The sequence below is a fragment of the Sorex araneus genome, chromosome X (genome assembly GCF_027595985.1).
Source record: "Sorex araneus isolate mSorAra2 chromosome X, mSorAra2.pri, whole genome shotgun sequence".
Classification (NCBI taxonomy): domain Eukaryota; kingdom Metazoa; phylum Chordata; class Mammalia; order Eulipotyphla; family Soricidae; genus Sorex; species Sorex araneus.
The window spans coordinates 311,832,417-311,857,325 of NC_073313.1; positions in this window are offsets into that span (position 1 = coordinate 311,832,417).

Sequence of the window (24,909 nt, forward strand, 5' to 3'; positions counted from 1 at the left end):
TCCATGTACCCGTCATACTTTGCCCCGAGTTTGCCGGGACCTGGTGCACAACGTGTCTGAGTACCATGGGGAAAACTGTTCCCCAACATCTCTTGTGGAGAGCCTCCATGGAACCGTGCTTCGTGAACACCTGTTTCTTGTTGTTTGCACCGTGCTTCGTGAACAACACCTGATGGGGAATCAGGATGTCTTGTCACGCTCACAAGTTATGGCTGGTTTATCAGCTGCAGACACTTGAGGGCAAACAGGCAGGGAGAAGTATATAAGGGGGGAAGTCACCTAGCTAGTCGGTTCTCCCTCATGCGTCCCCTTTTCCTCCTTACTCCACGTCCCCGTTCCTGATTTCTTCTCTAACGCATGAGAAAGTTCCTGAATAAATCGCAGCCAAAAGGATCTCCGAGTTGCGTGTTTCTTCGCTGGACGAAGCGGCGCGCGACAGCTGGTGGCCCGTACGGGGAACCCGACCTCCAGTACCCCCCCGGTGGATTCAGAACTTGCTGCGATTTATTCAGGACTAAGGTTCACGAGAAATCGTGACGATCCGGTTCCTGCGGTAAGTCAGGACGAGAAGTCGCGACGATGAGGTTCCTGTGGTAAGTCAGGACTAAGGTTCACGAGAAGTCATGACGATCAAGTTCCTGTGGTGAGTCAGGACAATGGTATCCATGGATGTGTATGTTTCGTTTGTTGGTTGGATGTTTGTTTGTCTTTCCCTTTGTCTTTTCATTTTTGCTTTCTATGATTACTTTAAGGATCAGAAGTGTGATAAGGCCGTACGATCAGGACAAGTAGTGTTAGAAGACACAAAGAAGGACAGAGGCAGCCGTCATGGCATTGTAGCCTCTGAGCCAGAGGAGGGTTCGGACGTGGAAAGCGAGGCCTCTAGGGGAACCCCGCTGATGGAGGGACGCGCCCCAAAAAAGAAAGGAAGGCCCCAAGAACCATCCATGACCCGTCCGTCTCTTTATCCCTCGCTACGTCAATTTCAGCAGGGACGGGCTAACGGGGATTCTGACCCCCCTATTGAGGAGGAAGCTGCGATACATGATAGTGACCGATACTTACCGCTAAAGGGCTCTAAGGATGATCCGCCCCCTTACTTTAACAAAACGGGAGGCGGACTTTCTTTTGCAAAACCCGGGCTCTGGGCAGAAGTTAGGCGAGAGCTACAGTTAACTTACCCAGTTTTTGAAGATAATAATCAACAGCGATATCATGAGCCCCTATATTTTAAAATAATTAAGTCCTTGGCAGAATCAGTAAAGACTTATGGAGCCAACGCCGCATTTACCTTAACTCAAGTAGAAGGCTTATTCAGATATTGTATGACCCCAAATGATTGGCAACAGGTGGCTAGAGCGGTGTTGACGCCCAGACAATACTTAGACTGGCGTACTTTCCTAATGGAATTTGCAAAATTGAGCAAGCTCTTACTGCTGCTGGGAATACACGCGTGCAGCCTGAGTTTCATATTTTACTTTGTGTGCTTCCAACATATGGGCAACCTACTGCAGTCCTATGGCAGGAGGGACCCCTTCTGTGGATTCATCCTAGGGTCTCTCCGGCAAAAGCCGTGGAATTATACCCTGCAGCTGTAGCCCGTTTGGCTATGATTGGTATTCAGGACTGCTTGCAATACTTTGGAAAACTTCCAGATACTCTTATTACCCCCTATAATTCCACTCAAATAGTTTCTTTGTGTAACTTACATGATGATTGGGCGATTCTCCGATTTTCTTTTCCCAATGTTATTGATAATCATTATCCCAATCATCCACTAATGACCTTCTTTAAAACCCATCCGGTAATTTTCCCCAAAGTCACCTCTTATGTACCCCTTCGGGATGTTCCAAACATTTATACTGATGGTTCAAGTACAGGCTGGGGGGCTTATATGATAGAGGGTCAAGATCCTATTCGTATGCAATTTCCAACTACGTCTCCTCAAGTTGTGGAACTCCGCATTGTCTTGACAGTGTTTGAGCATTGCTCCTTTGCTTTCAATTTGATATCTGATTCACGATACGTTGTAAATGCTCTTTGCTCACTCGAGGTAGCAGGACCCATAAAGGCCTCCAGCTCGATAGCCTCCTTGTTATCTGCTTTACAGCAAATTCTTTGGACCCGTGAAAAACCATTTTTTGTCACACATATCCGCTCTCATACAGGCCTTCCGGGTCCCTTAGCAGAAGGCAATGCTTATGTTGATGCACTCACTAGACCATCTTGTTTTGTTATTCAGTCTCCTTTACAATTAGCAAAAAATTTTCATGACCGTTTCCATGTTTCTTCTCGGACCCTTCAACATAGATTTCAAATACCTCGAGCCGAAGCTCGGGCAATTGTTTTACATTGTCCACACTGTGTCCCTTTTCTTCCTGCCCCCTCCATGGGCATAAACCCTCGTGGTCTTGTGCCTTTACGCATTTGGCAAATGGATGTTACACATTTCTCGGAATTTGGCAGGCTCAAATATCTCCATGTATCTGTGGACACGTGCTCCGGTATCATTCATGCCACTCCCCTTTCTGGGGAGCGGTCCGCAAATGTTATCTCTCATTGCCTTGAAGCATGGGCAGCCTGGGGCATTCCAGCCCAACTGAAAACAGATAATGGTCCGGCATACACCTCTGCTAAATTCACCGCATTTTGTGCCCAGATGGGAGTCTCTTTATCTCATGGCCTCCCATATAACCCACAAGGACAGGGCATCGTTGAGCGTGCTCATTCCACCCTTAAAGCATGCCTAATAAAACAAAAAGGGGGAGTTAGCCTGGGACGGCCCCCTCGAGAAAGAATCTCTATTGCACTTTTTACTCTAAATTTTTTGATCATTGATGATAAGGGCACCTCCTCTGCAGACAGGCATTCTTCAAAGATCCCTGTGTGCCAAGGATATGTTAAATGGAAAGATATCCTTTCTGGTGAATGGCACGGCCCGGACCCCGTGTTAACCTGGGCCAGGGGTTCTGTTTGTGTTTTTCCACAGGACAGGGCAGAACCAGTGTGGATTCCTGAGCGCCTGACACGGAAGACCGCGCCTCAAGTAGACCAAGAGGTGGAAACTGGTGCTCCTGCTCAGCCTGGTTTCTGTGATGATACGAGCTGAAGAAGCAGCTTTTTGGACCATTGCTACAACTTGGCCTGCTTTAATCCCTTCGGTACCCACCTTAATAAGACCAGAGTAGAAGTCCCCTCTATTTTATCAAAGAGTGGGTGGAGGTGGGAGTGGTTTTTTGCCTGGTGTCTATACAAAATGTAGCAAGAACAACTATTTACAAAGGCGTGATATTTACAGGCATTCGTGGCCCTGGAGGCGCAGCAATCCCTGCAGCTTTGGCTTGCAATTTTGAAACAATAATCTCGCTTGGAACAATCAGGTCTAGCTGGATGTAGCAAAGGTATTGTGCAGCTGAGAGCCCTTAACTGCAGGGGACCTCCTGTAGTTGAGTTTGAAAGGGTGCACTATACCCCACCTGACCCTTGGACCAACCTAAGACAGGGACCTACAAGCGAGAGGGCTCCCAATGACGGGTAAGGCCAAGGGGGCCGAGGTTGCTACACAGACTTGTTGTTCTAAAACAAAAAGGGGGAACTGTGGAGAGCCTCCATGGAACCGTGCTTCGTGAACACCTGTTTCTTGTTGTTTGCACCGTGCTTCGTGAACAACACCTGATGGGGAATCAGGATGTCTTGTCACGCTCACAAGTTATGGCTGGTTTATCAGCTGCAGACACTTGAGGGCAAACAGGCAGGGAGAAGTATATAAGGGGGGAAGTCACCTAGCTAGTCGGTTCTCCCTCATGCGTCCCCTTTTCCTCCTTACTCCACGTCCCCGTTCCTGATTTTTTCTCTAACGCATGAGAAAGTTCCTGAATAAATCGCAGCCAAAAGGATCTCCGAGTTGCGTGTTTCTTCGCTGGACGAAGCGGCGCGCGACAATCTCTTACCTGATATCGTGCTATTTTGAAGTTATTTCCCATCTTTTGTTGCCTGTATGCTTTCCGGAGTGCATCTTCAAGCTCACTTATTCTGCCTTTGGCTGTTGTCATTCGACTGTTGAGGGCACCCATTGAGCTTTTCATTTCACCTACTGAGTTTTTAATTGATGACATTTGTTTGTAGTTTTCTTAATTCTGCTCTCATTTCCTCCTGTATTTCATTGGCTGTCCATTCCACTGTAGCTCCTCTATCTTCCTGTATTTTATTGGGTCACTGGGCTGGAGCGATAGCACAGTGGTAGGGCGTTTGCCTTGCATGCGGCTGACCAGGGTTCGATTCCTCTGCCCCTTTTGGAGAGCCCGGCAAACTACTGAGAGTATCCTGCTCGCACAGCAGAGCCTGGCAAGCTCCCAGTGGAGCATTCAATATGCCAAAAAACATTAACAGCAAGTGGAGACATTACTGGTGCCTGCTCCAGCAAATCGATGAGCAACCGGATGACAGTGACAGTCCTTTTCACTTTTTTTTTTTTTGAGCTCATTGAACATCCTCATCACTTTGTGTTTGAATTCTTTATCAGAGCGATTTTGTATGTGGGTATTCCATGTTGGGGCTTCAGGGCTCCTATTTTCTTCCCCTCAGGAAGTGGGGCTTTGTGCTGTCTTTACATAGTGCCTGTGATAGTCTGGGGGTGGTGATCTCTTCTTCCCCTTCTAGGATATTCCCTTCCTTTTTGGTGTTCTTTTGTAACTATGTGAAACTATTTTGGAGATAGACCTTATGGGTTATATTTGGGGAGTATAACTGGTGGCTGCCTGCTGGAGAAGCCATGCCCTTCACTTTGCTAACCTGTGGGTTGGGTGTAGCAGAGATCTATGGGTTTGAGTCCCTCATACTCCTAGAAATTTTCCCAGGGTCTGCATGGCTGCTTCTCTATCCTGTATCCTGAAGCTTTACTGAATTTGAAAATTGTCCTAATAGTTTTTCATGGTGTTTAAGGTTTTGTCTATATAAAATCATGTCATCTGAAAATATCTGGTAGTACATGCAGTTGTCAATAGGTTAATATGCTTTCAAATTAAATTTCCTACTACTGTTTTGCACCTAAATTGCATTTATATTTAATATTTGCATCTATATTCATGTCTTTTTTGTGTCTTTTCACAACTGGTCTTAGTATCAGGATAATGAAATTTGTTTGGATATATTGCCTCCTTGTCAATTTTGTAAAAGTGATATTAAGATTATAAAGGAGTACTATGATAACATAAATGCCTAGAAATGGGCAATTTACCAAAGCTAAACCATAAAGAAATAGAAAGTAAAAAAAGATCTACAACTAGTATGAATACTGAATCAATTATAAAAAAAAACCCTCTTAATATGGAGTGCAGAAATAGGTGAGTTCGCTATTAAATGCTTTCAACAAATTCTTTTTAATTATTATTTTATTGAAACACTGTGAGATAGTTACCAGCTTTCATGTTTGGGTTACAATCTCACAATAATCATCAATGAGTTCTTTATTGTAGAATTTCTAAGTGTCTATCTCTCAGTTGAGCTAGTATATCATATGGCTAAGTAAAGGTATAAAGATAGGTAATTTTTGTCTGTTTTATCTTTTATTTTCACATAGTGTGTGTAATCAACAAGAGGAATTTTAAATTGAGTATTATTAACTCCATACTCTTTACACAAATACCCCCCAGCTCCCTTATCTTTTAGTGAGATCTGGAGGAACCACTGATTGCAAATACTTTTGATTTAATAACTCCATAAGACTTCAGAACTAAGGCACACATATGAAAATAATATGTGCATGGGTTAATAGTGTTCCTGAGAAAGTAAAACAAACAAACAAAGAAAGAAACACAAACTAGGAACGTCTTAACTTCCCTGTTATATTTTCTCATAAACATTTTTTTCTGACTAGGCTATTTTCTGTAACAGTTTAGAAAAAAAGAACTCGAAGCTTGTTTTGCTCGATTTGAAAAGAAAAATATAGTGGGGGTGGTAAGAGGAGTTGAAAAGGGAGCAAACATTTCAGCGAAGAGATTCATGATTGCAACCTTATTTCATGAAACCATTCTTCTGCTGAAGCTTTTGCCTGAAAGTTTTCACCTGCTTTGATGGGGGCAAATACCGTTAATCCTGACACGACATTCAGAATTAACATTGTCGTGACGTTAGGATCTAAATTCATCAGGTTGGCTTTACTTTCTCCTTCCTGGCGACCCATCTACAGCTTAAAGGCCTAGTCCTGCTGCTTATGGTTTGTATGTTTGGTTCATTCATTCCACTGTTTCCTCAGTGTCTTCCATAGCTTTAAACAATTGCTTCACACATTCACACACCCGACTGCTATCAACATAAGTTACAACAGGCTAAAGGTTGCATTCCTGTAAAATATATCCGCACTTTGACCTCTATGCAGACTGACTTGTACACAGAGCTCTGATTTTTGTCCCCAACCTCATTTTCTGGGTCACTAAACCATGCATGCCAATAGTCAAGTCCCTAGTCAGAACTTTCCTTGAGGCTTATGTGAGAACAACCCCCTTCCATGCATCTGCTGCAAGTGCGCATATGTCCAGATTTCAACCACACTCTCAGCCAACATGAGTGGGGTTGTCTTTGGCCACTAATGAGACTTTCCATGGCACCATCCTTCTAGAGAGGGATGTTTAAGACTCTGGAAGATTTGAAGAACAGAAATCGAGAGGCAGTTTTCCTAAGAAACTGGTAGAAAAGCAGCTTATGAAAAAGTAGTAACTCAGTGAATGTTCATCTGTCTCTGTGACTGGAACCTGATCATCAAATGGTAGCTGAGTCTGCAGTTTGTGAAGGAGCATGGGGCACTTTCCTTCTGCCACCTGGGAGTTGGCAGGCAGAGGTTCCCACCTACAACTTACCCAATCTACTCTTCCCAAGGGCCAAGAAGTATATTTCTAAAATTTCACATACTGAAAGATTTAGGGGACATTTCAGACAAAATAACTAAGAAGAAAGATTACACTAAGAGAAAAAAAATCACCTATGTCACTTCTATTAGGCTCTTTGAAGGAGGAAGATCTAATATTTTTATCTAATGGTCCCAAACTGTGGGTGAAGTATTCTGGAGACCAAGGCAAATGCAAAGGGTGCCTAGGACATTTTATTTTATTAATTTATTTGGGCTGGAGAGATAGCACAGCGGGTAGGGCATTTGCCTTGCATGCCGACGACCCGAGTTCAATTTCTCCGCCCCTCTTGGAGAGCCCAGCAAGCTACCGAGAGATTCTCACCCATGTGGCAGAGCCTGGCAAGCTACCCATGGCATATTCAATATACCAAAAACAGTAACAACAAGTCTCGCAATGGAGGCATTACTGGTGCCCACTCGAGCAAATCGATGAACAACGGGATGACAGTGACAGTGATACAGTGAATTTATTTATTTGCTTTTTGGGTCACACCCATTGATGCACAGAGGTACTCCTGGCTCATGCACTCAGGAATTACTCCTGGCAGTGTTCGGGAGACCATATGGGATGCTGGGAATAGAACCCGGGTCGGCTGTGTGCAAGGCAAATGCCCCATCCTCTGTGCTATTGCTCCAGCCCCCCTCCAGGACATTTTAAATTCTCATGGGAAAGGCTGTGTCTTGGACATCTGACCCTCTCCATGTGGAGAACTAACTTGAGGTCCTTTGTAGTTTCAAGGTAGATGGTCTGTTCTTTGTCAAAAGCCATCATAGTAATAAAATCAAAAGAATAGAAACAAAAGTGATGCTCTATACATTTGCAAGAGCTTCTATGATAAAACAGCACATACCAGGGACCTTTAGTAACATATTTACTTTCTCACTGTTCTGGAGACTTAATGTCAGAGAGCAAGATGCCAACAAGATTGATTTCTCCTGTGGCCTCTTTTCTTGGCTTGCAGATGCTGCTGAAAAAGATCACCACTCTAAAATATGTCCCTAATTTAGCCTAAGAAGGCACCTGAGAACCACAGAAGCAGCAAGAGTGATTGGCCCCTTGTTATCTGTTGCTAGTAGGGAATAAACTTCCTTTTGTGAGGGTGGCTTTCCCATGCACCCCCACTCCCATGCAAGAACACCATCAAGTAGAGGTTGGAGATAGGGATGTGTCTGTGTAGACAGATTTTGTTAACATAACCCTTCCATTAGCCCCCCCATCTATTTCTGAGCCACTTCTCCATGATTTGTGATTTTTTTTTCTTATCCATAAGGAAGTATCTTTTTTCTTTTTCTTTTTTTTGCTTTCTGCTATTTATTTTATTTATTTTTTTTAAAAACTTTTTATTAAATCACCATGTGGAAAGTTACAAAGTTCGCAGGTTTATATGTCAGTTGTACAATATTCAAACACTCATCCCTTCACCAGTGCTCATATTCCACCACCAGAAACCCCAGTATACCCCCCGCCCCCACCCCCTACCCCCTACTGTATAACTAATGAATTTCACTTCATTTTTTCTTTACCTTGATTACATTCCATAATTCAACACAAAACTCACTATAGTTGTTAGAGTTTCCAAGCAAGAGAGACAGACCTACTACATTTGATAATTAGTTTTTCATTGCTGGAAATGAAGAGATATGTAGCCCCACTGCTACAAGTACATAACTCTCTCTCTCTCTCTCTCTTTTTTTTTCCCCTTTTTCCTTTTCCCTTTTTTTTTTCCTTTTTCCCCCTCATCCTCCTTCGAGCGCCTCATAGTATGGGTGTACGCCACGCCGCGTCGGCCAGCATGGGGCTTTTGCTTAGTTCACAGTCCAGAGAGCTGGCTGCTACATTAAAAACCTTCAATATTTCAACAAAAACTTACTGTTATTATTTGGAGTTTCCCCCCCAAGTCAGACCTGTTCAAAAGGAACCGTTTCACATTGCTGACAATAATAAATGTTATTATTTATTTATAATAATAAATAAATAATTTATTATTATTTATTTATTATGCTGCTGCATCCGCGCGGTTTTGGATTTCTGTATAAAGTCCAGGGAAAATTCTGCCAGATGCTGGAGCCCCAATTCCTAAAGCTGTCTCTGGTTCCCGCTCGTTCCACATCCACCGGCTCTGCAGAGACATGGGCACCCGGGCCGAAAACCCGGCCAGCCTGAGCGGAGCCCCAGCCCTGGCGGGGGCTGGCCCTGTATCCTGCGGCTGTTTCAAGTTCAAAGCACACATTTTTTTTTTTTTCCTCGCCAAAGTTCATACCTTCTCAACGGACCCACAAAATGTCAGACACCACGCCGTCTCCCGGAGGGGAGAGAGACCAAGAAGGAAGGTTATTTCCTCCATTAGCCGGCGTGGGGCAAAAGCTTAGTTCACAGTCTCCATACACGGGTGCAAGCATTTGCTGGAACCCCAATTCCTAAAGCTGTCTCTGGTTCCCGCTTGTTCCACATCCACCAGCTCTGCAGAGACATGGGCACCCGGGCCAAAAACCTGGCCGGCTGGAGCGGAGCCCTGGCCCTGGCGGGGGCTCTGATTTGTGATTCTTGAGGCCACGACTCCCTCTTCCTTTGTTAAGATGCTTTATAAGCTCCACATCTAATAACTTTCATTTTCTTTTTTTTCCTCCTGAGCTACACCAGCTGTGCTCAGAGCTTATTCCTGGCTCTGCACAGAGAGTACCTTCTTGGCGATGCTCAGGAAGAACATATGCAGTGCCAGTGATCAAATTGGGCCCATGCCATCCAAAGCAAGTGCTTTAACCGCATGTAGTATCTCTTCAGTCTCTCCAATGGATTTCTTGAGTTTTACTTCATTTCTCTAAATTCCTATGTTTTTCATCATTAATAAAATTTGTGTATAGATTCCTGGCAATCCATCCTTTGTTCACCAGGCAGCCTCAACATCTCTGGACGTCAGAGTGTTGAGGACAATTTCTTTCTTCTCGATTCTATCTTTCCTCTGTCCTCTCTGGGCACATGCATTTCTGCCTCCCATGATCAGGATTCAGGCTAACTTAATTAGATCCTCCCCCACATGGATCCTTTTCCTTTCATCCCTTCTTTAAAGATTGTTTCCAAGACCATTATATCTTGAGTTGAGGGACTTCAACATCTGCCCTTTTCTCCTGAGCGACACCTGGACTTCAGAGAGTTAAGGAAATGTTCTGTTCCTTGCTCTGTTTCCTCCTGATCAGCTTTTATCTGTAGCAACCATTTATGGCATCCAATGGGAAAGAAGGCCCAGTGGCAAAAACTTCACTAAAGCTCAGGCAGGAAGCGAGTTGGAGTCAAGATTGCCCTTGTGACTACACTCATTTGTGGAGTATAGAATAACATAACATGAGGCTGACACCCAAGGACAGTAGATACAAGGGCCAGGGGGATTGCCCCAAAGCTGGAAGACTGCTTCATGAGCGAAGGGGAGAAGGCAGATGCAATAGAGAAGGGATCACTAAGAAAATGATGGCTGGAGGAACCAGTTGGGATGGGAGATGCATGCCGAAAGTTGATACTGGACCAAACATAATGACCTCTCAGTGTCTGTGCTGCAAGCCATAATGCCTCAAAGTAGAGAGAGAGTATGGGGAATATTGTCTGCCATGGAGGCAGGGGGAGGGTGGGAAAGGAGGAGTATACCCGGGAAATAGGTGGTGGGGAATGTGCACTGGTGGAGGGATGGGTGTTTGATCATTGTGAGATTGTAACCCAGACATGAAAGCTTGTAACTATCTCACAGTGATTCAATAAAATTAAAAAAATTTTTTAAAAATTGCCCTTGCATCCTGCCAGCCATTTAAGCAGGAGAGATTGTCAGCCTAAACCGACGTGTTCTGTGGTTATATCATTCAGAGGGAGTCAGAAATCGTTTCTCAATGTCTCTCATTTGAATAGTCTGTTTGAGTCAGATGGTGTCAATTTGATTTTGATGCTCCAATATTTATAACTCAAAAGGACAACATATCAATGATAAATTGTAGTTAGTAAAGAAAAAACTTAATCTTTTGACTTACTTCTATTACTATTTTTCAGGTGGCTACTGTGTGCTATTAGTAGCATAATGATTGTTTATTCTATCCATTTTTAAAGAACTCAGGCATCTCTTCAACTTAGAGGCATCATGAAAGACTTAGAGCCAAGGACAGAGTCATGTCTCCCCAAAACACAAAAAAATCTTAAGTGGATCATAAACAGATCTAAATATAACTAAGATAATAAAACTACTTAGTTTGGCTTTGAGTCCTCTCCTTTAAGCAAATACAGATTGTCTCTAAATCCTGAGCAAGAGAACAATCTTCTTAAGCAGAAGCAGAGTCTGAAGAGCAATGTTTGGGGTAGGAGGCATGTAGGTGAACCCAGAGATCTGTACACACAGGCTGAAACAATGTCCTTTCCCTTGGATTTGGGGAGGTATGATGGTAAGACAAGAATAAATAGACCCTGTTCCACCCGAGCTGCTTTTTGGAGCACTGCTGAAGAGGATCATGTTCCAGAACAAAGAGGGACTGGAAGATAGTGCTTCTGAGTCAGGATCCCCGGGCCATGGCTCTGTGGTGGCCCACTTCTATTCACCTTCTCTGTAGGCAGTAGCAGCTGAAGACACAATGAGCCATACTGTATCTAAAAGATTTCAGAAGGCATGAAATGTCTAATTTGTTTCCTGCTGAATGCCTGGAGAACAGAGAGGCTCTAGGAAACTTTAGCAGGACTCCTTCTGTATGTGACAACTGTATGGTCATAATCCATAAGCAGGCAGCAAATGTGGGTACAATGTGATGGGATATTTCAATCCTGCTGTCTCTCTCTCCGCTTCAAGGAGCTTCAGTGAAAAGTATTAGAAATCAGAGGCACCTTTATCAAAGTTGCCTATACAGCAGGGTCTTTGCTACCAACTTGTTTCCTGTCATTCTGCTTTAGGTTGATGAGGGGAATAAAAATGGATTCCTGGCTGGGTCCACTATCTGCAATTTGTACCCTTTTCCTATGACTCTGAGGCTTTTCTCTGGGCACCCCACTTTCTTCTGTACTCCACAAGGGCAGATAGGCCATATCTGTGCTTACCTTTTCCAGTGCTGGCAAATGCCTCCACTGATTCTTACCCCCTGCCCCAATGTACTGTTATTCAGTCACTGATAAAGCTGGTTGAAGCAGGCATGAACTCGATATTGTAGCACTGTAGCACTGTCGTTCCCTAGTTCATCAATTTGCTCGAGTGGGCACCAGAAACGTCTCAATTGTGAGACTTGTTGTTACTGTTTTTGGCATATTGAATACGCCATGGGTATCTTGCCAGGCTCTGCTGTGTGAGCAGGATACTCTTGGTAGCATGCCGGGCTCTCCAAGAGGGACAAAGAAATCCAACCTGTGTCGGCCTTGTGCAAGGCAAATGCCCTACTCCAGTCTGAACACCATATTAATGAAATTTTTTTTAAGAAATATGGAGTTCTTGCCTTGAGAAATTTTTTTTAATTAAATTTCTGTGAGCTAGACCATTACAAAGCTGTACGTGATTGGGTTTCAGTCATACAATGATCGAATCGCAATCCTCCACCAGTGTACATTTCCCACCATCAGTGTTTCCTGTTTATCTCCCACCATCCCCCAACACACCACCCCCACTCCCAGCCTGCTTCTGTAGCAGGCACTTTTCTTATTTCTCTCTCTGTCTTCTGTAGATCTGAATTTTCAGCAGATTATACTTTGGTGAGTCTGTCCTGAGAAGGTGGAGTCAAGGTGGGACATGGTGATGCTATTGGATTGTGGAAGCAAGTGGCTGCTGGGGCTCTTCTTGGGCGGGCACCAGGCTAGCTTGCCCACCTCCGATTTACCCTGGTCTGTTTTCAGCCTTGCCCAGGTCTGAGATTAACTGAGATTAAGGCTTTTCATCTCTTTAGAGATTTAAAAGTCTTTGAAGCAAGGCCGGTAAATAAGCTTGTATAACTGAGCTGGAGGAGGATTTGGGGCATGGCTCTGAAATATCTAACTTTTTTTTTAAATTACTTTTATTTATTTACTTTTGCTTTTGGGGTCACACTGGGTGATGCACAAAGGTTACTCCTGGCTCTGCACTCAGGAATTACTCCTGGTGGTGACTAGCACACATCCAAAAGAACAAAAGCAACCACTGTTGGAGAGGATGTGGGGAGAAAGGGACCCTTCTACACTGCTGGTGGGAATGCCGACTAGTTCAGCCCTTTTGGAAAACAATAGGAACGATTCTCAAAAAATTAGAGGTTGGGCTCCCATTTGACCCAGCAATACCACTGCTGGGAATATATCCCAGAGGAGCAAAAAAGTATAGTCGAAATGACATCTGCGCTTATATGTTCATCGCAGCACTGTTTACAATAGTCAGAATCTGGAAAAAAACCCGAGTGCCCTAGAACAGATGACTGGTTGAAGAAACTTTGGTACATCTATACAATGGAATACTATGCAGCTGTTAGAAAAAATGAGGTCATGAAGTTTGCATATAAGTGGATCAGCCTGGAAAGTATCATGCTAAGTGAAATGAGTCAGAAAGAGAGAGACAGACATAAAAAGATTGCACTCATCTGTGGAATATAGAATAATAGACTAGGAGACTAACACCCAAGAATAGTATAAATATATACCAGGGGGTTGACTCCGTGGCTTGGAAGCTGATCTCTCATTCTGGGCAACTCAGAGAAGGGAACACCAAGTAAAATGTGGTTGGAGGTCATGCAGGGGAAGGGTGATGTGTGCCGAATGTAGACTAGAGACTGAACGCAATGGCCACTCAACACCTTTATTGCAAACCACAACACCTAATCAGAGAGAGAAAACAAAAGGGAATACCCTGCCATAGTGGCAGTGTGTGTGGGGTGGGGAGACAGGACTGGGGAGGGTGGGAGGGATGCTGGGTTTACTGGGGGTAGAGAATGGGCACTGGTGAAGGGATGGGTTCTTGAACTTTGTATGGGGAAAACATGAGCACAAAAATGTATAAATCTGTAACTGTACCCTTAAAAAATAATTTAAAAAATTTAGAAAAAAAAAGGAATTACTCCTGGTGGTGCTCGGGGAACCATATGGGATGCTGGGAATCGAACCTGGGTCGGCCACATGCAAGGCAAATGCCCTACCCCCTGTGCTATCACTCCAGCTCCCGTATCTAACTTTTGGTTATTTTAATTTCTCTGGAATTATATTTAATTTCTCTGGAAACTTGGTCCCAAGTTGTTGGGGTCTGGCCAGAGGCACAGTGACAACTCTGGAGTATCAGGAGGCCTAAAGGTAGCATCAGGCTGCTGTGTACTCACCCCATGGGTACAGGTTGACCTGCTGGCAGCACTGCACCTCCCATGATTCTGGCCTGAGTGTTACCTTCCCTTGTTAACATCCAATAAAGATGGTCTTTATTAAAGCAGCTGCATTCATGCTTTAAAAAAAAAACTGCCGTAAGTCAGCCTCTCTTGGGACACCCAACCTGGAGTGCCCAGTTGGCATAGCTCCTCTGGCCTGTCTGTTCCAGCTATGTATCACTTGTATCACTTATCATCCCTTTGATCTTCAATTTGCTCAAGCAGGCACCAGTAACTTCTCCATTTGTCCCTGTGCTAGTTTATCCCAATGGTATCTGCTCGCTCCAGGAACAGGGAGCCTCAAACCGTTCATTCAGGGTTTTAACGAAGAAGTCTGACCATCTCGTAGGTGGGCGGCCAGGTGGTCTTTTGAAGTCTTGTGGAATCCATTCGGTAACAGCTCTAGTCCAGCGGTCATCTTTGAATTGCATTATGTGTCCAGTCCATCTGATTTTTGACGCCTTGGCAAATGAGGCAGCGTCCCTGATTCTTGAGCTATCTGTAGCTTAAAATCTGCTGCTTCTCTGAGGAGCAGCTTATTACTGGGACAATTCAGTCTCTCTCTCTCTCTCTCTCTCTCTCTCTCTCTCTCACACACACACACATACACACACACACACACACACACTCTTTCATGTGGATCATGCAATGGAGAGAAGCTGAAATAACAAATGTCCACAACAGTCAGGGGAACAAGAGCTGAGTTCAGAATTCCTGCAGGTGCCTGGCTTCTTAACCAGAGGGTTCACCCCCATACCTGGGCCTGGCTGCCCTTCGATCAGCCCTTGAGGACTTCGAACCCTTCCTTCCTGTCTGCTCAACTCCACCTGATCCCAGATGGCCTTTCTTTGGGTACACTGCTTTTTTCTTTGCTTTAGCTAACAGATGAGGTTCTTTTGAACTCCCAACTTCAGACCCAATCCGAAAAGAGATGACTAAAATGTTCTCCAATTGCCTTTTGGGTCAAACCTTCCCAGGGCATTGGCATGACACCAACCCTGTGTTCTTGTGTTGACTCTGCCTTCCAATGTTAATGCTGAAATCAAGATGACTGGATGAAAATAACAGACATGGTGTGTGGGTAAGATTTTCACCACAAAGCTACATGAGCTATTTAGTTACCAAATGCTTTTTCCAAAGCCCTTGCATGGAAAGTTTGACTACAAGTCCATTGAAGTGGGGCTCAGATGTTAATGTTAAGCAAAGAACATGCCAAAGTGAAACCATCCCCCAGATTTCCTGTTACTGGAGAGAGGTAGTGCAGAGGCATTGCCTGGGGGAGAAGGGAGAGAGACACACAGATGAATCAGACACCCATGGCCAGTTTTGAGTTGAAGTAAATGTAGTGACTTTTAGGTTGTCACTTTTATGGATCAAAGGAAGTTTAGGAAAATGATGCTGAATTGTTGGACTTTGTTTTTAAAAAATACCTTTTCTAAGATATGTTGGCAGTAAATTTCTGACCATCATCAATCACATTTCTCAGTCTCAGACCATAAGGAAAGGCATGCAAAAATGTTATTTTTTCCCCCCAGAACAGGAAGGAATTCTTTGAGATGGAAAGTAAATAGCGCTATCAGGAGTACACAATTCTGTTTTAAGTCACTGGAATGCATTCCCTTGTATTCTTTACTCGGTTGATGCAAAAAGCAGTTTTAGAGGTAACACTAAATATATCTATGATATCTGCTCTCGTTGGTATAAGACTCAAACTTCCACGAACCAACTGTCCCACAAGTCTGATCAATTACTCTCTTCCAAATCCAATTCCCACTTTTGCCTTTTAAAAATACACCTAAGCTTTGCCAACACAACCATTTCTGAGTATTCAGTTCAGTGGTGAACAAGACCATCATCAATTTCCATAACTTACCCATCTTCCTAAACAGAAAATCTGTGACTATTAAATAATGTTTTCCCATTCCTACTCCCTATACTAACCAACAAGCATTCTGCTCTTTGTCTCAACAAATTTTACTATTTAAAATAGTAATAACCTATTTAAGAAAAATCATACAATATCTGTCTTTCTATGGTTGACTTACCTCACATAATATCCTCAATATTCATCATATTGAAACTTGAGTCTTATGTCGTTCTTTCTGATGACTGAATAATATTCTACTGTATGAGTATACCGTGTTTTATTTATCTCTTCATCTGTGAATGAACACTTGGGTTGTGTCCACCTTTTGACTATTATGAATATTACTATTAAAAACAAAAAATATATTTGAAAGACTGCTCTTGATACTTCTGGTGTATACCCAAAGTGGAATTGCAGAATCCTTTGGAAATTCTGGGTTTAATTTTTAAGAACCTGTCTCTTGTTTCCCAGAGTGCCTGCCCCATTTTGCCCACATGCTATCAGTGCATCAGAACTCAATTTTTTTACATATTTATTGACAGTAGTCTACTGTTTTTCTGATTAGTCTTCCTAGTGGATGTGAAGTGGTCTATCTTTATATGTATCTTTTTTTGTTTGGTTTTTTGTTTTTTTGCCTTTCGGGTCACACCCAGAGATGCACAGGAGTTACTCCTGGCTCTACACTCAGGAATTACTCCTGGAAGTGCTGGGGAACCATATGGGATGCTGGGAATCGAACCCGGGTCGGCCACGTGCAAGGCAAACATCTTACCCGCTGTGCTATCACTCCAGCCCCTATATGTATCTTTTAAGAGAAGGGTAGCTCAGGATGTACTTCAAATGAGGTGGTGATTATTTTACAAGGAATTAGAAGAACTTTTCTACTTAAGTCACTGAAATTTATGACATGTCTCATGAACAAAGAAAACAGACACAGAACTTAAATTAAGATGAAAATAAGATGAAGAGATCAAATCAAGGAAGAAGAAACTGATTTAAAAAAAAAAAAAGCAATAGACTCTGTAGTGGTGTGGCTAGATATTTGTACACCTGACTCAAAGTTGGCATTCACCAGCAGTGCCTTCCCAGGTGTATTTTGATAGATAGTTTTCTGTCACCACTTCCAAGAGTGCTCGTGCTCTCAACAGTGATCTTGGAAATAAAGTTCGCTCCTTCTACTTTGGGGTGATTCCTGCAAAGAGAATCATTCACATTGCACCTCGCCTTTTAATATGAGAACAAACAACTCATTTACTATACTTACTATAGAGAACTATTGGAGATTAACACGAAAGGACAGGCATTGATGGCAAAACCCACCACCTTCCCATCTAGGAGCCCTTCTTTTTGGCTTCCTAAAATCCAACAGCATTGATCGCCATGAGTGCCTGCCACTGTACTCCTGGTGCTGACATGTACAGCAAGCTTAGACAGCTGCTTTTACTGGTGAGGGAGCTGAAGCTCAAAAAGAAAAATATTCTCGAAATAGACCCAGGTAGCACAACGGAACTGAGCTTTGTTCTGGCCTCACCTGGAATGGCAGGTGAAATTGATGAAGTCCATGGCTCATGGGGATCAAACCAACTTCATCGCTGCCTGCTTCAGTTACCGTAGGAGAACATTGGTTTGTCCTTTCTGCCTTGCCACAGGGAGCTTAGGTTTATTGGGTTACTCCCATCACAGTGCTCCCATTCCTTCGTGTTTATTTGTAACCTCTTTCTTTGTGCTCTGTTAACTTATAAATATTGCTTTTCTCTTTTCCTTAAGTCCTTTGCATAGTTAATACAGAGCAATGTCCTTTTTGTATAGACACAGGAAGATAGTGCTATGCTTTTGTAACGTGAGAGTTAATTGACTCCAGATAATATTACCTCCTAGACATCTGTTCTCTTGACATAAGCCTCAGTTGCCCTTACTTCCTAGATCCCCAAAATCAGGGTCCTGATGAAGGACTGGATAGACCCAGGGCAAGCAGTAAGCTACCCTGGCATCAAAATGGGCCTGACCAAAGTGCCATAATACTTAACTATAGGTTAACAGCATGGTCATGGACAAACTCTGTCATGATCCAAAAAGTAACAACTGGAATAGGGCCCTGCTAGGGTTAGGAAAGATTAATCTGGCCTGAGTAGTCTGAGTCTCTGGCCAGGTGTCCCTAGGAGAGTCGCCCTACAAACTTAATGTATCTCTTTCTGTGTCCATACAAATAGCTAATATTAAGAAGTAGAATTAAGATGTTAATGAAGATGTTAATTAAGTTATTGGGCTAAGGAGAGAAGAAACACCCCTAGGTGGTATTTCCACCCTTGAGCCTGATCAGCGATCAGGAAGGGCTTTGACATGTTGATGTGCTACCTGACCTGGGTGTGTGGCTACCCATAATGTGAGGGAGTTGGATGGAGACCAGAGAGAGAGACCAGGGCAGCAAGATGGAGTGCGGAGAGACTAGCAAGGGGGACAGAGGGAGAAGAATGTAGGGGAAGAATGCAGGAGCAGGCACATGGAGAGCGAAAGACGGGCTACAAGAGGAGGCGTGGAGAGATGAGCGGGAGAGACAGGAAGAGCCAGGAACGCGGGGCAGTGTGAGACTAGAGGGGGAGCATAGTGAGACTGGAACAGGGCCATGGGGAGAATTGAATAACAGCAACTGATCACCAACCAGCTGTGGCCTCATTTCCTCCTTCATCTGCCCACGGCATGGGTTGCCCCGGGTTGGGGAGTGGCCGGAGTCCACAGGATACAGGCAGCGAGAGGGAGAGCTGGAGGCTTTCCCTAGCCGCCAGATGATGCAAGTTACATGATCCCATGCAAATCTCTAAATATAAAGTAGCCTTTGTATCTGTGCTTACTATTTAGAGAGAAATTTAATAACAAAAGCTCAGGAGAGTATTTCCCAATGATAAAACGGAAAATTTATAAAATATGTTTAATACATACCTGGGTTTGATTCCTCCATCCCCTTGGAGAGCCCGGCAAGCAACCGAGAGTATCCCGCCTGCATGGCAGAGCCTGGCAAGCTACCTGTGACATATTTGATATGCCAAAAACAAGTCTCACTGGAGACATTACTGGTACCCGCTCGAGCAAATCAGTGAACAACGGGATGACAGTGATACAGTGCTATTGTAATCGTGAACTACTGAGTGTTTGGCTCTTGAATTTGAGTAAAACGTTCATTAGCACTGCATTTGATAATATACCAGAGTGAAGAGAGAAAAGCAAGACAGAGAAATAAAAGTTGTAAATATTTTCTTTTTTCTCTGGGGCCATACCTGGTGGTGCTCAGGGCTTTCTGCTGGTTCTGTGCTCAGGGATCACTCCTGGCAGTGCTCAGGGAACCATATGGTATACCAGGGATGGAACTCGGATTGGCTGTGTGCAAGGCAACTTTACCTGCTGTACTATTGCTTTGGCCTAAAGTTATAAATATTTATAACAGAAAATAAAGCTATCATTATTGTATGATTTTATGATTGTGCATGCATAAAACTCAAAACATCATAAATAATATACTAGAATTTATGTTTGTCAATGTTACTTAATATAAAATCAATAAACAAAATTTTTTCTATTTGTATACTACTGACAAACAATTATAAAAATTAAATTTAGGGGATGGAGTCATAGTACAGCATGTAGAACATTTACCTTGCTTGTGGTGAACTCGGGTTTGACCTTAGCATCCCATATGGTACCCTGAACACCACCAGGAGTGATACCCGAGTGCAGAGCTAGGAATAAGCCCCAAGCACATCCGTGTTTGACCCCAAAACAAAACAAAACAAAAATAGAAATTTAAAAGAGCAATGTCATTTATAAACATAAAAAGGGTCTTTAAAAAACATAGTTGTAATGAAAAATGTTTCTCACCTAGAAAGATTTAATACCCTGCTCTTACTATCTCAAATTTTCAATTTTGAACAAGGGCTTCCATTTTCATTTGCACTGGACTCTGAATGTTATGTAGCTGATCTCCCTTTTATACATTTCTTTCTCATTTCGAAGGGGGAAGGTTTAGGCTACATCCACGTATGCTCAGAGCTTACTCCTGGTCCTGTGCTCAGGAATCATTCCTGGTGGTTCTATGGGGTGACAGCGATTGAACTTGGGTCCACTGTGTGGAGGGCAAGTGTCCTATCCATTGTACTAACTCTCCAGCACACTTACAGACATTTCTATCTTCATATAGTTTAGATATTATCCAGAGGAATTCAACATGATTATGCTTGCAAATAAAATGGGGGACGGTGGTACTGAGCTGCTTGGATGGAGGCATAGCCTATGCAGGGGCAATTTTTTGAGCTCTGAGGGAATTCTAATGCTCAGTCAAGCTGGTAGTGACTGATCTAGTTGGAAAGGCAACGCCAAATGAGTGATTCGAAGCACACTGAAAGGATTTAAACTATCGAGACATCAATTTCTGGAGAGCGGGCAGAGTTTTTGCAGGAGGATAGGGCCTTAACTTGGGTCAATAGTACAGCAGTACAATGGGTAGGGAGTTTGTCTTGCATGCGCCTACCCAGGTTCGATTTCCGGCGGCATCCTATATAGTCCCTTGAGCACCAACAGGAGTAATTCCTGAGTTCTGTATGAGTGACGCTGAGTATTTCTGGGTATGATCCCTCCCCCTCCCAAAAAGAGTATAAAAAAGAGAAAAGGAGGGGAGAGGAGAGGAGAGGAGAGGAGAGGAGAGGAGAGGAGAGGAGAGGAGAGGAGAGGAGAGGAGAGGAGAGGAGAGGAGAGGAGAGGAGAGGAGAGGAGAGGAGAGGAGAGGAGAGGAGAGGGGAGGGGAGGGGAGGGGAGGGGAGGGGAGAAGAGAGGAGGGGAGAGCAGAGGAGAGGAGGGGAGAGGAGGGGAAAGGAGAGAAGGGGAGAGGAGAAGAGAGGAGGGGAGAGCAGAGGAGAGGAGGGGAAAGGAGAGGAGGGGAGAGGAGAAGAGAGGAGGGGAAAGGAGGGGAGAGGAGAAGAGAGGAGGGGAGAGCAGAGGAGAGGAGGGGAGAGGAGGGGAAAGGAGAGGAGAGGAGAGGAGGGGAGAGGAGAGGGGAGGAGGGGAGGAGGGGAGAAGAGAGGGGAGGAGGGGAAGGGAGAGGAGAGAAAGTTGGTAGTGGGAAATATACATTGGTGAAGGGGAGTGTTGGCACATTATATAACTGAAGCCCAATCATGAACTTTGTAGCTGTATGTCTCACTGTGATTCAATTAAAAATAATTTTTTTAAAAGTATGAAAGCTTAAATAATAAACCCAGTTGACTTTAAGAACAGAAAACAGAAGACTAAGATGTAAGGTGTGGGTGGTAAAATAGGCAGTTATGAGGGAGAATGGCAGATTGAACTGGACCCCACAAGAGTTTCTAGTTCCATCTCTGTCCTCAGCTAGTTCACAAGTCGCTAACCCAATTCTCAGGGTCTCAGTTTTTCATTAGAAGTATTGTGTTAGTGTTCTTTTTATCTCTAAGTAAACTTCCACTCCCCCAAAACTCAAAGCCTATTATTTGCATGCCATTTTATGAATATATCTATTGTTTTAAGGGGTTGTAGACAAATTTTGCAGATCACCAGTAAAGTTAGATAAATGATAGCTAATCAACAAAAATGTGCTGCTAACATAGTAAGGCTCTACGTAAAATTGTAGCTATACCCCCTAGTAGAACAGCAAGGGGACTGTCAATGAGGGACCTACTTCCAATGTGCTTGCATACCTCAGTGTCAATGGGGGCTGCTCGTTAGAAAGGATTTGTACTTGCCAGATCACCATGGTCCTCACCATTCTTTCTTTTATCCCAGCTGGCTTCATTGACTTACACAACAAGTCAACCCCTTGTGAGGCCAGCGAGGTCCATTACAAGACTGGTAACTCATGAGGTCCCTGTGAACACTCTCTTGTTCCTTACTGGTTAAGAATGACAATTTACTAGCAATGTTGTTCTTATGAGCATACGTGGTTTTCCGTTCCCTCATTTGTCTTGCCTGACCTTAGAGCCATTCTCTGTTCTCCAGCAAAGGGATGACCTTTCTCCTCACTCTGAGAAAACAAACAAAACTTTGGTAATCTGTGGCCTAAAGGAATGTGCATTCACATACATCTTCCTGGAAACCAATATATTCTCTATGCCCACTGAGTTCTCTAAATACTCTGGCCAGATTTCTAACCACAACTATCCAAATTCTCTTTTATTTTCCCTTTTCTTTCCAAGTGTTCAAATTGAATATTTGGGTTTGGGCAAAGGGGGCAACAAAGACTTTCAGGGTAAGGAATAATTTTGCTGGTTGGGTCTGAGAGTGAGTCAACAAGAAGAGAGGGGAGGCCAGAGTTTCCATATTCTGTGCTGACGATGTTACTAAGCTACCAACCAGGACCGTCTTTGTCCTCTGCATATCTCAAAGGCCCATTTGGCATGACGTTTTGTATGGAGGAAAGAAACTGGACTCCTGGGTGTCCTGACAATCCCTCGTATGCAGGGCCCAGGGGTGCACCTCCGAGTGCTGACTGGTTCTCACTCCCTTTAAATATCTGACTGTGGTAGAGCCTGCAAGGCTACCAGGATTGGGTCAATAGCAGCCTTGTGCTTTTTTAAAAAAAATTATTTTTATTAAAAACACCATCATTTACAAAGTTGTTAATTGTACACTTGTTTCAGGTATTTAGTGTTCCAACACCACCAGTATGACCTCCCTCCACCAATGTCCCCATTTTCCTTCCCATCCCCAACCTGCCTCCTTAGGCACAAAGCAAATTTACTTTTTTTACTTGTTCTAATAAAACTTTAAGATATGACATATCAGATGATCAGAAAATAATTCAGTAAGAATCAGTTTGTGATTGTCATGAATTAATCTATGTAAATAAGAAAAATAAAGCCCTTTCATACAATATAATAAAATAATACTCTCTTTTACTTAAGTTCTCAACTCTGGAATCTTAAGTATATTGTACTAAATTATATTTTATATCTGGATCTCAGTATGGTAATAGTCATTCCATACCTGTCTTTAATAAAACTTTTTAAAAAAATTAAATTTTTTTTTTTTTGCTTTTTGGGTCACACCCAGCGATGCTCAGGGGTTACTCCTGGCTTTGCACTCAGGAATTACTCCTGGTGGTGCTTGGGGGACCATATGGGATGCCGGGGATCGAACCCGGGTCGGCCGCATGCAACGCCCTACCCGCTGTGCTATCGCTCCGGCCCCAAATTTAAATTTTATTGGATCACAGCGAGATAGAAGCTTTCATGTTTAGGTTACAATCACACAATGATCAAACACCCATCCCTCCACCAGTGCACATTCCCCACCACCAATATCCCCAGTATACCCCCCTTTCCCACCTTCCCCCTGCCTCCATGGCAGACAATACTCCCCATACTCTCTACTTTTGGGCATTATGGCAGCCCTGTGCTTTAACTGTTCATCGAGACCTTCTTTCCAGTGGAATGAGAAACTTGCCTCATCACTTTTGTGACTATCAGTGCCTGGAGCCTGAGAAATTGTTAAAAAGTAGAACGTTTTGGTGTGTGGCATGTTTTGGGGAGACAATCTGACCAAATCACTTGAAGTTGTCTGAATCCTCAGAATAAATTAGCTGTTAACCCCGCTTGTCATTCTTCTCAGATGCCGTAGGAAGGTGGAGAAGCTTCTTTTTTTAACCTTATTATTTTTCCTTGCAAATACAAAACTGTAAGGTCATAAAGAGGTGGATAACTTACAAATAAAAATGTAAAAAAGTCTAACAGAAAAATAAATATCATAGTCCTTTACCCATGTTGGGGAAGATGGGAAGGTGTTAGGTACTCAACAGGATCCAACAAGCTTCTCCTAGGAAACTTTTTTTAAACTGTTTTGTTGTTGTTTTGGGTCACACTGGCAGTTTTCAGGGCTTATTCCTGGCTCTGTGTTCATGGATCACTTCTGGCAGACTCAAGGGATTATATATACAGTCTTGGGGATCAAAACTAGGTCAGTGTGTGCAAAGCAAGTTCCTTACTAGTTGTGCCATCTCTCTGGAATCCTTCTTAGGTGTTCTGTATCATATAAATTTCACTCTAAAACCCCTTGAAGCCTACACACTTGAGGGGGAGACATTTCTGCTTTCCTAATTATGAAGCAACTGCATATCCCCTTTCCATTTAGCTATTTGCTGAACGCGTCTTTTGTTGGTATCAGTCGTTAGAGTGAAATCTTGAAATAGGCTTTTGGTACTCTGGGCACTGATTATCTCAAGGCTCAGAGATACAAGCAGCTAAGAGCAGGCATTAAAATAAACAGGTGTGAGAGGTCTGTCTGTGGCCCTGAAGCATGGTCATGACCTCCTCTCTGCTGTCTGTACTTCTCGCCTCTGATGTCCTATCAACTCCCAATTGTCCACTTGCCCTTTATCTCCACTTGCTCTCCTTCTCATTGCAGAACTATTGAACCATCTGGGTGAGTGATGATGAAATATATCAGTTTCCCAGTGACTAGCAATTAGGAGAGGAAGTTACAAAAAGAGATTTTCTATTTAGAAAAATAATAAAGGTATGTATTGAGGTTGATTCTGCCTATCCAATCAAGACCAAGATTATGATAACTATTCTTTAGAACAGCTTAGCGAGTATGACTGCCTAAAATATGATTGGGGTTTCAAGTAGGTTTTGAAATAGCTCTTTCTATTATGCTACTGATCTCTCTCCCCCTCTCATTTCTGAGCCCCTTATTTGGCCTGTATCAAAATCACCAGGGTCTACTGTAGATATTGTGCACTGCTCAAGACCAGAGCTTAGCATTTTCACAGCTAAGACTAATAGTGTTTCCTGGATCTATACGACATAGTAACTCTCTC